Here is an 11,260-nt window from a genome sequence, read left to right on the forward strand (position 1 = left end):
ACAATCAGTTTGCCAATTATAAACAACTGGAAGTATAACAAGCTGTCCTTACTGCAGCCATTTGTTAAATGAGAGGTTCGCTTCAGATTTTTTTTTTTTAAAGACACCCTCTGATCAAATGCTGTAATCTAAATAGCTTATTTCATTTCTTGATACAAATGTATCTTCATTATTTGTATACACTCAGAGCTGCTTATCATAGCATGAAAAAAATTGCATGAGAGATATATACATCTCAGCACTCACAAAAGATAGTTTAAGAAAATGTTTCCAGTCACCCACAATATGCAAACAAGATTTGTCTGGTGAAGGTTTATACCTAAATCTATCCGGAGTAGATTTTAGCTAAACTTCCATATTGTAATTAAGAACATTTTCCTAAAAGCTACAAGCTTGGTTTGTGAAGCAGGAGAGTACAACAAACAAGAAGAATGATTTTAGATTTGAAATTAAATCCCAAACTCAACTTTCACACAGCCTTGTAAGACTTCTTCTTACCCAACCACCCTTTATACAGAGTATAAACTAACAATTTTAGTCAGCTATCCCCCCCTCCCTTCACTTATACACAATGCTACAAGTGGAAATTTTGCAAAATTGCTAAAATGACCACTATTTGCAGTTATAGCCAGTTGGTGCCATAACTGATGTACTGTAATGGTATGCTTATTCGTGTATGAGATTATATACTTCACAGATATTTGCTTACATCTAGGTGAAGAGCATAAGCATTCTCAGCCTACAAGCAGGGGAGAGAGGGTCAACCCCTGGGTAACACCCACTAGAGTTAAGGCTGGAAGTCACTTTCCATCCCACCCCCCCACCCAAAACTTTACTTTTCATCTCGCTCACAATTTTATACACACTTTGGCTTCTCAGGCTCTAAATTTTCCACATTTAATCTGGGTAAAGATTTTTGTTTGGCAAAGTCTGAGTTTTTCCAAGACTTTTTGGGGGGGCTGGGGTGGGAGAGAGATAAATGATACTGACCTGCAACCCCAGCCCCACACACTTCAGAGGGTGCCCGAGACTCAGAAGCAGGCGCCCCCCAGCCCCCGTTTACCTCCTGGGAACAGGATGAGAAGAGGGCCCAACTGCTAACCATACTGGGGACGAGGGGGAGGCAAAAGAGGATCGGGCCCAGTGTAAAGAGCAGGGCCCAACCCCCCCCAGGGCCCGCCAGCCTCAGCCCCCCCGCCACCAGCCAAGCCTCCCACAGCAGCCGCCACCTCTCACCACAACAAAGGGGGGGAAGCACCCCTGCCATGGCCAGCTCCAGGCCTGAGCGCCCCCCCCCCAGTACACACAGGCAAGGGCCACCAGTCAGCATCCGCGCCTTGCCTGGCGAGGCCACCCCCCGCCCCAGCCTGGCCGACGCCAAAGCCGGCCAGAGACCAACCTCCTCCTCGCCTAGCTGCGCCGCTACCGCTGCCTCTCTCGCTGGCAAGTGGCTTCCTCTTTGCCACCGCCCACTGCGCCCGCCATTGGTTAATGAGGGCGACGCGGCGCACGCAGCGACCCCCTTGGTTGGCTCTAGCTTAGGTCAGTTGTAGGGAGAGCGGGCGGTGGATGGATGACCGAGGCTTCCGTCCCCCCCGACGTAGCGATTGGCGGGCCTTAAGCCCAATCGGCGAAAGGCGGCGAGAAACGTCGTGATGGAGCCCTCGCGACGGAGTGCGTGATCAGCGCGAAGGGAACGGCAGTCGCTGATTGGCCTACAAGGGTGTCACGCCCCGCCGGGGGAGGTTGCGCAGAAAGGAGAACGACCGACCGAATGTGGCTCGCAGCGCTGATCCTTCCGCCAAGCGGTCGCCGAGTTCGCATAACGAACTAGTAACCTTCCGCGCGGCAGCGGATTCCAGCAGAGAGAAATAGTTCCCCCTCCCCCGTCACTACGCCAACCACCTCCGGTCCCACAGCCGGGTCGGCGCCCTCTGATACCCCTCCCCCTACACCGAGGGGGGACCGACCTCCCCTCACACACCGTGGCCGACTCAGGGGTAGAAGGGAGGGGAGGGTTCACAGAGTTGGGCACTGCACGAGTTAAAAGCCCAGGAGTCAGGCCCACCCACACACACAGATTAAATGTGGGGGGGTGCCTGGGCCTTGTGCTCTCCAAACTCCCCCACACACCACCACCACCTGTGGCACCCACACGGCCTCACCACCCCACACAGGCCCCAGCCCCTGATCCAGGCCCCGGCCCAAGCTCCAGGATGGGGGCCCGCCCCGCGGTGCCGGATGCTGCCCGACCCCCTCGAGGGGCAGCCCCTGCCCTGCCAAGGTGCCAGGTTCGCGCAAGGCGCGGTGGCGAGTTTGGAAATACGTTACCGACGGGGAGGCCACGCTGCCCTGGGACGGGCAAGTGCCCAACGGGGCGGGGGGCAGTTTATGCCACCGGAGATGGAACCAGGACTCGGCCAACTCATCTCCTCTAGTGACCACCTAGGAGCACCGGCATCGCTACAGTGGATCAGACCCAGAGTCCATCTCGTCTCTGACCCCGATGCTTAAGGTGTAAAACTCCCATTCTTGGCAGATGTGGAATAATCTGCCTCCCTCCTCATCCTGCTCTCCAACTTTGTTCTCATTAATTACGATAAGCCTGGCTATTCTTGATATCCAGGGAAGCATCCAGGCTCTTTCTGAATCTTGTTAAATTGCATGAGATCCATTAGATAGGAACAATAACATTTAATCTGTGTTGAGCTGGGCAGGATTTACACTAGGGACCTACAGGTGAAAGGCTCTACAGCTAATTAGCAATGCCCAGATGTATATGGTCCCCCCATAGACCCAAATGTAACACCTTTGAGAATGAGCCTTGCTGTCTTGAAAGATAAATGTATTAAATCAAATTCTGACCTTTGCAAGCTTACACATAACAGGGTCTTCAATGCTGGATACACAGGCTGCTCTCAAATACCCTTAGTCTGGCACACCCTGTTCTTAAAGAGACAGCTCTCATTAACCAAACTACAAAAGCTAAATATTAAAGTCAAAGCTTAAGGCCTGCTCCTGTATAGCACAGGCCACCAACACCAGCATGGTAACCCAACAACCAAATTGAAATCAAAATATGACAACCCACAGAAGCTAGACTATTCATTGGAGCAGTGGAGAGAACCTAGTTCTTCCACACCTATGTGAGTGCCCTAACCTCGAGGCCATAGAGTCAATCGCTCTGGCTCCATCAATATTTAATTACTTGTACAAAGTGGAACAGCTCAAACGGGAGAGATTGAACCAGAACTGCCCCGGAGTAGCCAATAGCCAGAGGCTTAGGGTACTTGTATCCAGGTTTTTGACATCCCAGGTAAGTCCTGAAATCAGGGATGTAAACCTGGGTTTTCCACATCCAAGGTGAGTGCCATAACTCCTACGCTATTGGATACTTTGGGCTCTCTAGCTAATATATCTTTCATTAAATACATCAAAAGTTCAGTTTTGTCCCAGTGTAGAATGAGAAAATTTGGGGAAGTTCAAAAAAAATTTTGGACAGGAAATGAGTTTCTTGCCCAGTTCTATTCATGTGTGAAGTTTAAACTCACACCTTTAGATCTACCACATAGACAGCTACTATTTCAGCTCTGGGAGTAACTGGTTTCAGGGGAAAGCATGCTGTTATCCTCCATATGGTTTCCATTCCTGGCTCTGGGAGCAGATTGTGATCTAGTCATTACAAACAGCATAGACAAATGTAGGAACATCCCTGTCTGGGTCAAATGTGGGGCTGAACTTGGGACCTAGGGATGTAAAAAGCCTCTATACCAATTGAGGTAAAGAACCAGTTCTCTTACAAACCAGTGGCAGAGTCATAAATAGGGCCCTCCCAAATTCACGGTCCATTTTGGTCAATTTCACAGTCATAGAATTTTAAAAATCGTAAATTTCATTTCAGTTATTTAAATCTGAAATTTCATAGTGTTGTAGTTGTAGGGATCCTGACCCAAACAGGAATTGTGGGGTGGTCGCTTGGTTATTGTAGGGGGGGTTGCGGTACTGCTACCCTTACTTCTGCGCTGCTGTTGGCGGCAGCGCTACCTTCAGAGTGGGCAGCTGGAGAGCGGCGGCTACTGGCCAGGAGCCCAGCTCCGAAGGCAGAGCCGCCGCCAGCAGCAGCGCAGAAGTAAGGATGGCCTGGTGAGGTATTGCCAACTTCTACTTCTGCGCTGCTGCCTTCAGAGCTGGGCCCTCAGCCAGCAGGCACCACTCTCCAGCCACCCAGCTCTGAAAGCCCCCTTCAACTCCCTTTTGGGTCAGGACCCCCAATTTGAGAAACGCTGGTCTCCCCTGTGAAATCTGTATAGTATACTATAGGGTAAAAGCACACAAAAGACCAGATTTCACGGGGGAAGACCAGATTTAACGCTCTGTGATGCGTTTTTCATGGCTGTGAATTTGGTAGGGCCCTGGTCATAAGCTTTAGTATGTGGTGCAGCTGCTTAAATGTGATAGAGCCATACTAGAAGCACCTAATTTGACATGTTCCTTCTCAAAGACAGTAAGGGCATGTCTACACTACAGTGACAAAGCTGCAGTGATTCACAGAAGAATTCTTCCATTGATGTAGTCGCATCTACACCTAGCATTAGCTCAGCTTAACTATAGCATTCAGAGGTGTGAATTTTTCAAATCCTGAGTAATGTAGCTAGATTGATCTAAATTTACAGGGTATAGCTACAGGATGGAGACTACACTGGCATCACTATGCTAGTGTATCCCTGTAGTGTAGACACAGCCTATGCTGACCTAAGGGGTTTTTCCATTGGTGTTTGAGGAGGTGGCATTCCTACAATGGTAGCTACATCAATGGAAGCATTCTTCCATTGCCATAGGTGTGTCTACAGTCGGGTTTAGGTCATGCTGTGATAACTGGGGCTACAAATTTTTCCTAATTGTGAGTTTGACTGTAAAAAAAAAAAAAAAAAAAAAAAGACTAAATTAGTCCAAACAGAAAGGGGTTTACTGATACCACTCAAGGACCGTCTGAAAATTATGACTGGTAAACAAGAGGAGTAGAAGACCGGAAATCAATTAATACAAATTGGCTTGTCGGAAATTAGGCCTGTTGGTGGACGAAATAATGAGAAGATGGACTATTCTGCTCAACAATCCCTTTGGGGAGTTCTTAAAAAGAAAAGACTTTTAGGGAAAACTGGCAGACGCAGCAGATGTCTGTCAACAACAGCTGCAGCAAGCTTTAGCTTTATGGCGGCCGCCTTCACTGTCTCCTGGCACCCCAGCCCATCTTCATCCTAATTCTGAAAGATGTCCCTACCATACTGGGCCAAAGAGAGGGAACCAGATGACATTAGCCAGTGAAAGTGGCAAATCCCGAATACCACCTGGAATGTGAGTCTCTTTCTCATACACACACACACTTTGTGTGCTCTTTTCCTTCCCTACCTAAGTCCGTCTCTTTCCGATCACTCTCTTTTTTCTTTCTGTCTAAAGAGAGTCTGGCTTGCCTGGCCAAGACTGTATATTTTGCAACACTGTTGTAAATCTGTGAACAGAAAGTGACAGCTAAACATCACACAGGCATTCCCACGCTGGCAGGGGCATTCTGGTAATACTGAAAATGAAAGTGATCTGGGACACTTTCCAAAAGGGTCATTGGGAAAAACAAGTTTGGGAACCAAGGATCTACACTAGGGAACCTATGCTAGCATAGCCAAGCTAGCATAGCCAGGTCCCCCTAGGTTAGACACAGAAAAATTCCTATAGGTGTATGAACACCATCTCCCTGAACAACATTAGCTACATTGACAGAAGCACTCATCCATCAACATAGCTGCCTCTATACTGGGGTTTTTGTCAGCATAGCTATATTAGTTGGGGTGGATTTATTATAAGGTTTCTGAAATAAATACACCTCTGACCAACTAATCCTAACAAAACCCTCAGTGTAGACAAAGAATGGCTTCTGTTGATATAGCTAACAGCATTCAAGAAGTGATGTTCCTATTCTGACAGAAAAACTCCTGTCACTGTCAGCTGCAGCTTCACTAGTAAGGTAGGACAGCGTAGGCTATGCTGGCATAGACTCCATAGTGTAGACATACCATTAGTTCAGCAATATTAGAGACCTCAGTTCTATCCCTAAGACCTGGTCTACCTACAAAGCTAGGTTGACTTAAGTCATCTTGGGTCAACCTATTTATGCATGTGTCTACATTCAAATTTGTCTCCAGTCAGCCTAGGCAGCCCATTATGGCAACGCAGTAAAATCACTTCCCTGAATAGTACAGAGCCATTGTTGAACTACTTTGGTCAATGCAGTGCCAGAGTAGACATTTTATGATCTGTGTCAACCCTGTAGGCTTGTCTACACTTACCAGGGGATCGACGTGCCGTGATCGATGCATTGGTGGTCGATTTAGCGGGTCTAGTGAAGACCCGCTAAATCGGCCGCAGATCGCTCTGCCATTGACTCTTGTATTCCACCAGATCGAGAAGAGTAGGGGGAGTCAACGGGAGAGCATTGTATAGTGTGGACCCCATGGTAAGTAGATCTAAGCTATGTCGACTTGAGTTACGCTATTCACATAACTCACATCGACTTTTCCCTGTAGTCTAGACAAGGCCTAACAGTCGTCCAGCCACTGTCCCACAATGCCCCAGTTGGTGCAGCCGTGACTGCTCTGCCCACAATTTTAAATTCCACTGCCCAGGGGGTCACAGAGACCAGAAATCCACCCCCCCACACACACTTTAAAAACCCAGCATTTTTTGAAATGCAATTTTCTGGTTGCCCACCTTGGTAAGCACACCTAGTAGCTCTCCTATGTTGTTTAAGTCCAACTGACCATGCCGGTTCCATGCACACTGGGAAGCAGGCAGGAAATGTTGGGGCTTCTGGACTGTGGAGAGAAGAGGCTGGGAAACACAGCTACAGAACAGCAATAGAAACATGGACTTGTATGAGTAGGTTGCAGAAGGGATGCAGGCAAAGGGGCTTAACAGGTTTCATCAGCAGTGCTGCATGAAAGCAAAGGACCTATGCAAGGCATACCACGAGGTGAGGCAGCACACCAAGAAATTTGGTGCTATCCCACAGACCTGTTGCTTTTACAATGAGCTGCAAGCCATACTTGGCAGTGACCTCACCAGCACCCTGCAGTTACCTCTAAAATGTCTAAGATGGAGAAATCTTCCATGAGCAGCAAGGAGGAAATGGAGAAGGAAGATGACTAGGGAGGACAACCAGGAAAACCACAGCTTCATGTGTGATACATTGACCAGTAAAAACCAGAAATTGTATCTATAGCCATAATGGACTACATAAGCGTTTCTGGACATAAGTGTTTACTTCCTTTTCAACAGGAATTTTAAAAGTTTCAACCTGTAAAGTAGTTTGAAGTTTGTATGACATTGTATGTTTGTTTGCACTTTGTGTACGTTGCATTTTTCCACTCAATAAATTTATATTTTTGGAAAATCAAAATCTCTGTTAGCTCACAACAAATATTTAAGAATGCATAGCAGTAATCAAGAAATCAAACAGTACTTATAAATGCACACCCAGCCCCACAGAGTTCATAGCCTCAGGAAAACACTCAGTCATATTCATAAGTGTACTGCAAGCACCACATAATTCATAGTGGCAGGCAAAGCCCTAGCTCCAGCAGTATTTATCACCTGCAACAGGCACAACAGAATAGATACTCATGGCAAAAAAAACAACCACCCATAACACAAGACAGACATTATCTTAAGGCAGAACACTACTGTGGCTGACTGTGTAAACCAGTGGTTCTCAACCTATTTACCATTGTAGGCCACCACCAATACTACCCGTATGGCCCTGAGGATGTCACATGGGCTGCAGCTCTGTGCTGATTGGGCCACAAGCAGGTTGAGAACTACTGGTGTAAACTTTAATGCATCCTTCAAATGCATGGCTTCCCCCTGGGCTCCTGTAACAGCCCTAGTGTCTGCTCAAATTTAGCAGCCTGCTGCTCCATCTGCACCCTGGAAGCAGCTTTTCCCCCTTTGCCTAACATATATTATGTAGTACACTATGTGCAGCTATAGCCATTGGGATATTTTTCTTGCTGAGATTTCATCTAGTGAGTAAACAACACCAGCAACCCTTCAACCTACCAAAAGCACATTCCACAGTCATTCTGTGCCTACTGAGCCTTTAGTTGAAGCTTTCCCTGGCGCTGTCAAGATGGCCAGTATACGGCTTCATCAGCCAGGGGAGCAAAGGATAGGCTGGGTTCCCAGAAATGCTATTGGCATTTCCATATCAACCATGGTAACCCACTGATAACATAATCTATCTGCGTGCAGCTTTCTTAACAATCCTTTGTTATTAAAGCAGAGTGTCATGCATCTTCTCTGACCAACCAACATTGATGTTGGTGAATCATCTCCAGTGATCCACTCATGCCTGCATAACTGTGGAAAATTATCCCTTTCTGTTGATGTACACAGTTGCAAGATGGGCTGGTTCCATAATAGGGATATGTGTTCCATCTGTCACCCCACTGCTGCAAATCCATCCACTATTTCTTGTACATTGCCAAGAGTCACCGCCCTGTGTAGAAGAAGATGATTAATGACCCTACCCACTTGAATGACAATGGCTCCATTCATAAACCAGTCGGAGAACACTTCAATCTCTCTGGTCACGCAATCACAGACATGAGGGTCGCTATCTTAAAGCAAAAAAACTTCAAATCCAGACTCCAGCGAGAAACTGCTGAATTGGAATTCATTTGCAAATTGGATACTATTAATTTGGGCTTGAATAGAGACTGGGAGTGGCTAAGTCATTATGCAAGGTAGCCTAACCCCCCCCCCCCCCCAAGACGTTCTGGTTAAACTTGGATTATTGCTGTGCACATTGTAAGATGAGCTATTGCCAGCAGGAGAGTGAGTTTGTGTGTGTGGTTTTTGGAGGGGGGTGTGTGGGGGGGGGGGGTGGCGGTGGTGAGAAAACCTGGATTAGTGCTGGAAATGACCCACCTTGATTATCATGCGCATTATAAAGAGAGGTTTCGAAGAGGGATGGGCTATTACCAGCAGGAGAGTGAGTTTGTATGTGTGTCTGGGGGGGGGGCGGGGGGAAGGGTGAGAAAACCTGGATTTGTGCTGGAAATGGCCCTCCCTTGATGATCACTTTAGATAAGCTGTTACGAGCAGGACAGTGGGGTGGGAGGAAGTTTTGTTTCATGGTCTCTGTGTGTATATAATGTCTTCTGCAGTTTCCACAATATGCTATGCATCCGATGAAGTGAGCTGTAGCTCACGAAAGCTCATGCTCAAATAAACTGGTTAGTCTCTAAGGTGCCACAAGTACTCACAAGTACTCCTTTTCTTTTTTCTTTTTAATGGCTCCGACTGTGCATTTTCCAACTCCAAAATGATTTCCCATCGACCCATAGCATTCTGGCATTACAAGCTTCCAGAGTGTGATTGCCACTTGCTTCTCCACAGTCAATGCACCTTGCTGTCATTGACCAATATACAGACAGTCTGGCCTAGTAGTCAGAGCAGGCATCCAGGGTGGGGAATGAAGCCAAGGGTCATCACCAGAGTCAACTGCCAGTTTCCAGAGCCAGGGGGCAAGCCAGAGTCAGAACCAGAAATTGAAGCTGAGAGTCAGTGCTGAGGTCAAATACCAAATGCCAGAGCAAGGGTCAAGCTAGGTCAAGGTCAGAAGTTGGAGCCAGGACTGATCACTGAGGATTGAAGGTGAGGCGTAAGGGTAGGAGGAGAGGCAAGGCTCAAGCACAGAGTATGAACATGGTGGGAGCAGGAATGAAGGCAGGAGCAAAGAGCAGAGTGGGAACCAGGAACAGGGTTGGGTGCAGGAGGCAGGCACAAACAGGAATGCAGCCACAACAGGAAACCACCTTGCTGCTCACACAAACTTCCTGTTCCTCCTCCTGGCTTAAATGGCATAGTTGGACCAATTGGTGGAGACAGGCAATCCTCCAATCAGAGTTCCTGTGGGTGATCTCTTGGCTAGAGCTATAGCCCTAGCAGCTTCCCAGCTGGTTTCAGTAGCTATTGGGTGGAACCTAGGATGTGGCAGCTCTCTAGGAACTCCCAGGCCTTGCTTCATAGACCCAGGACATTACATCTTCATTCTAGTGTCCCCGCACTGGAGGGCTGGGCTGAGCTCAGCACACAAATCCAGGAATGTGGCCGTTTGCATCCAGAAGTTCTGCAACCACTGCTCATCAATCCAGATCTATATTGTGATGCAATCCCACAAGTCACTGCTCATTTCTCAAGCCCAGAAGCTGTGCTCCACAAACAATACTAGCAACCTAGAACTTTTTTTTTTTTTTTTTTGCTATGTCCTCAAAGATATCCTCATCACCCTCATAGCAATGACAATGTGGTACTTCCTGAAGGTCTGAAAGAACAGGAGAATCATGCCTCCTGAATTTGGAATGTTCTTGAGAATAACATGAGCTCTGCGGGCTCCATGCTTCTGGCAGAGATGGCAGAAACTGAAAAACACTGTGCAGATTTGTGGCATTTTCAAAAAACAGCACAAAAATTATGGGATGTGGAATGTATTATGAGGTAGAGAAACTTGCATGCTGGGAACATACATGTGTGAACGGTTATTATCCCACAAAACACTGTGAATATGTCCCAAAAGGCATTTTACTTGACAATGGTACGTGGCACACTGGGCTACGTACCTGTGGTGCAATGCTCTTTACATCGACGCAAGCACTCGAGATTAGTATTTGCAGCACTGACGCAAGCAGATAAGTATTCACGCACCTGAGTGATATGCAAACATCTGCAGCTGTTCAACAACATAACTTGTGTCAGACAAAGTTGTAGTGTAGACAGGACCTACTTGACTTACATGATGTTAGGGAAGCTCTCCGTTATTTTATCTGTGAAAGAGTTGAAAGGTAATTTCTCCCCACTCAAAGGTTGCTAAGGCTTGTGAAACACCTAGAAACATTGACGTCATTTATTGGAAGAGCTGGAATTATGTGAGAAAAATCTCTCTCTCTTTACTCCCTCCCAGTGGTGTGAAGGTTGGAACGTTTCAAGTTATTACAGGACTACCTGTGGCAGGGGCCCAAATCTCCTTATTCATGAGAGTTTGCAACATTGTGTTAAACCAACTGTTTTAAAAATGTATATAAATATTTTCCTAATGTTTCATGTGATCAGTTTTCCTGAAGCTGCACATAAGTTTGTTATACGATTGCAAACGAGAGACGAGGTAGTCCATGTGATTGTAGATGGGATGGAAACTGTCACCCAGTGA

At 47.0% G+C, this 11,260-nt stretch overlaps 1 protein-coding gene across 3 annotated transcripts in view; it reads right to left on the reverse strand.

Moving 5' to 3' along the window:
* The window catches only part of SMAD2 (SMAD family member 2), a 76,274-nt gene extending 65,582 nt beyond the window's left edge, over positions 1–10,692 (reverse strand). For 2 of the 3 annotated variants that reach the window (XM_074952338.1, XM_074952335.1), the window contains exon 1: positions 1,400–1,480. The gene's annotated coding sequence lies outside the window, so the exon portion shown is untranslated. Of the gene's footprint in view, positions 1–1,399; positions 1,481–10,673 lie in introns of those variants that run through there. The other variant, XM_074952336.1, reaches the window with a different exon arrangement.
* Positions 10,693–11,260: the final 568 nt, after the last annotated feature.

This window comes from Natator depressus, chromosome 5 (assembly GCF_965152275.1).
Source record: "Natator depressus isolate rNatDep1 chromosome 5, rNatDep2.hap1, whole genome shotgun sequence".
Taxonomy (NCBI): Eukaryota; Metazoa; Chordata; order Testudines; family Cheloniidae; genus Natator; species Natator depressus.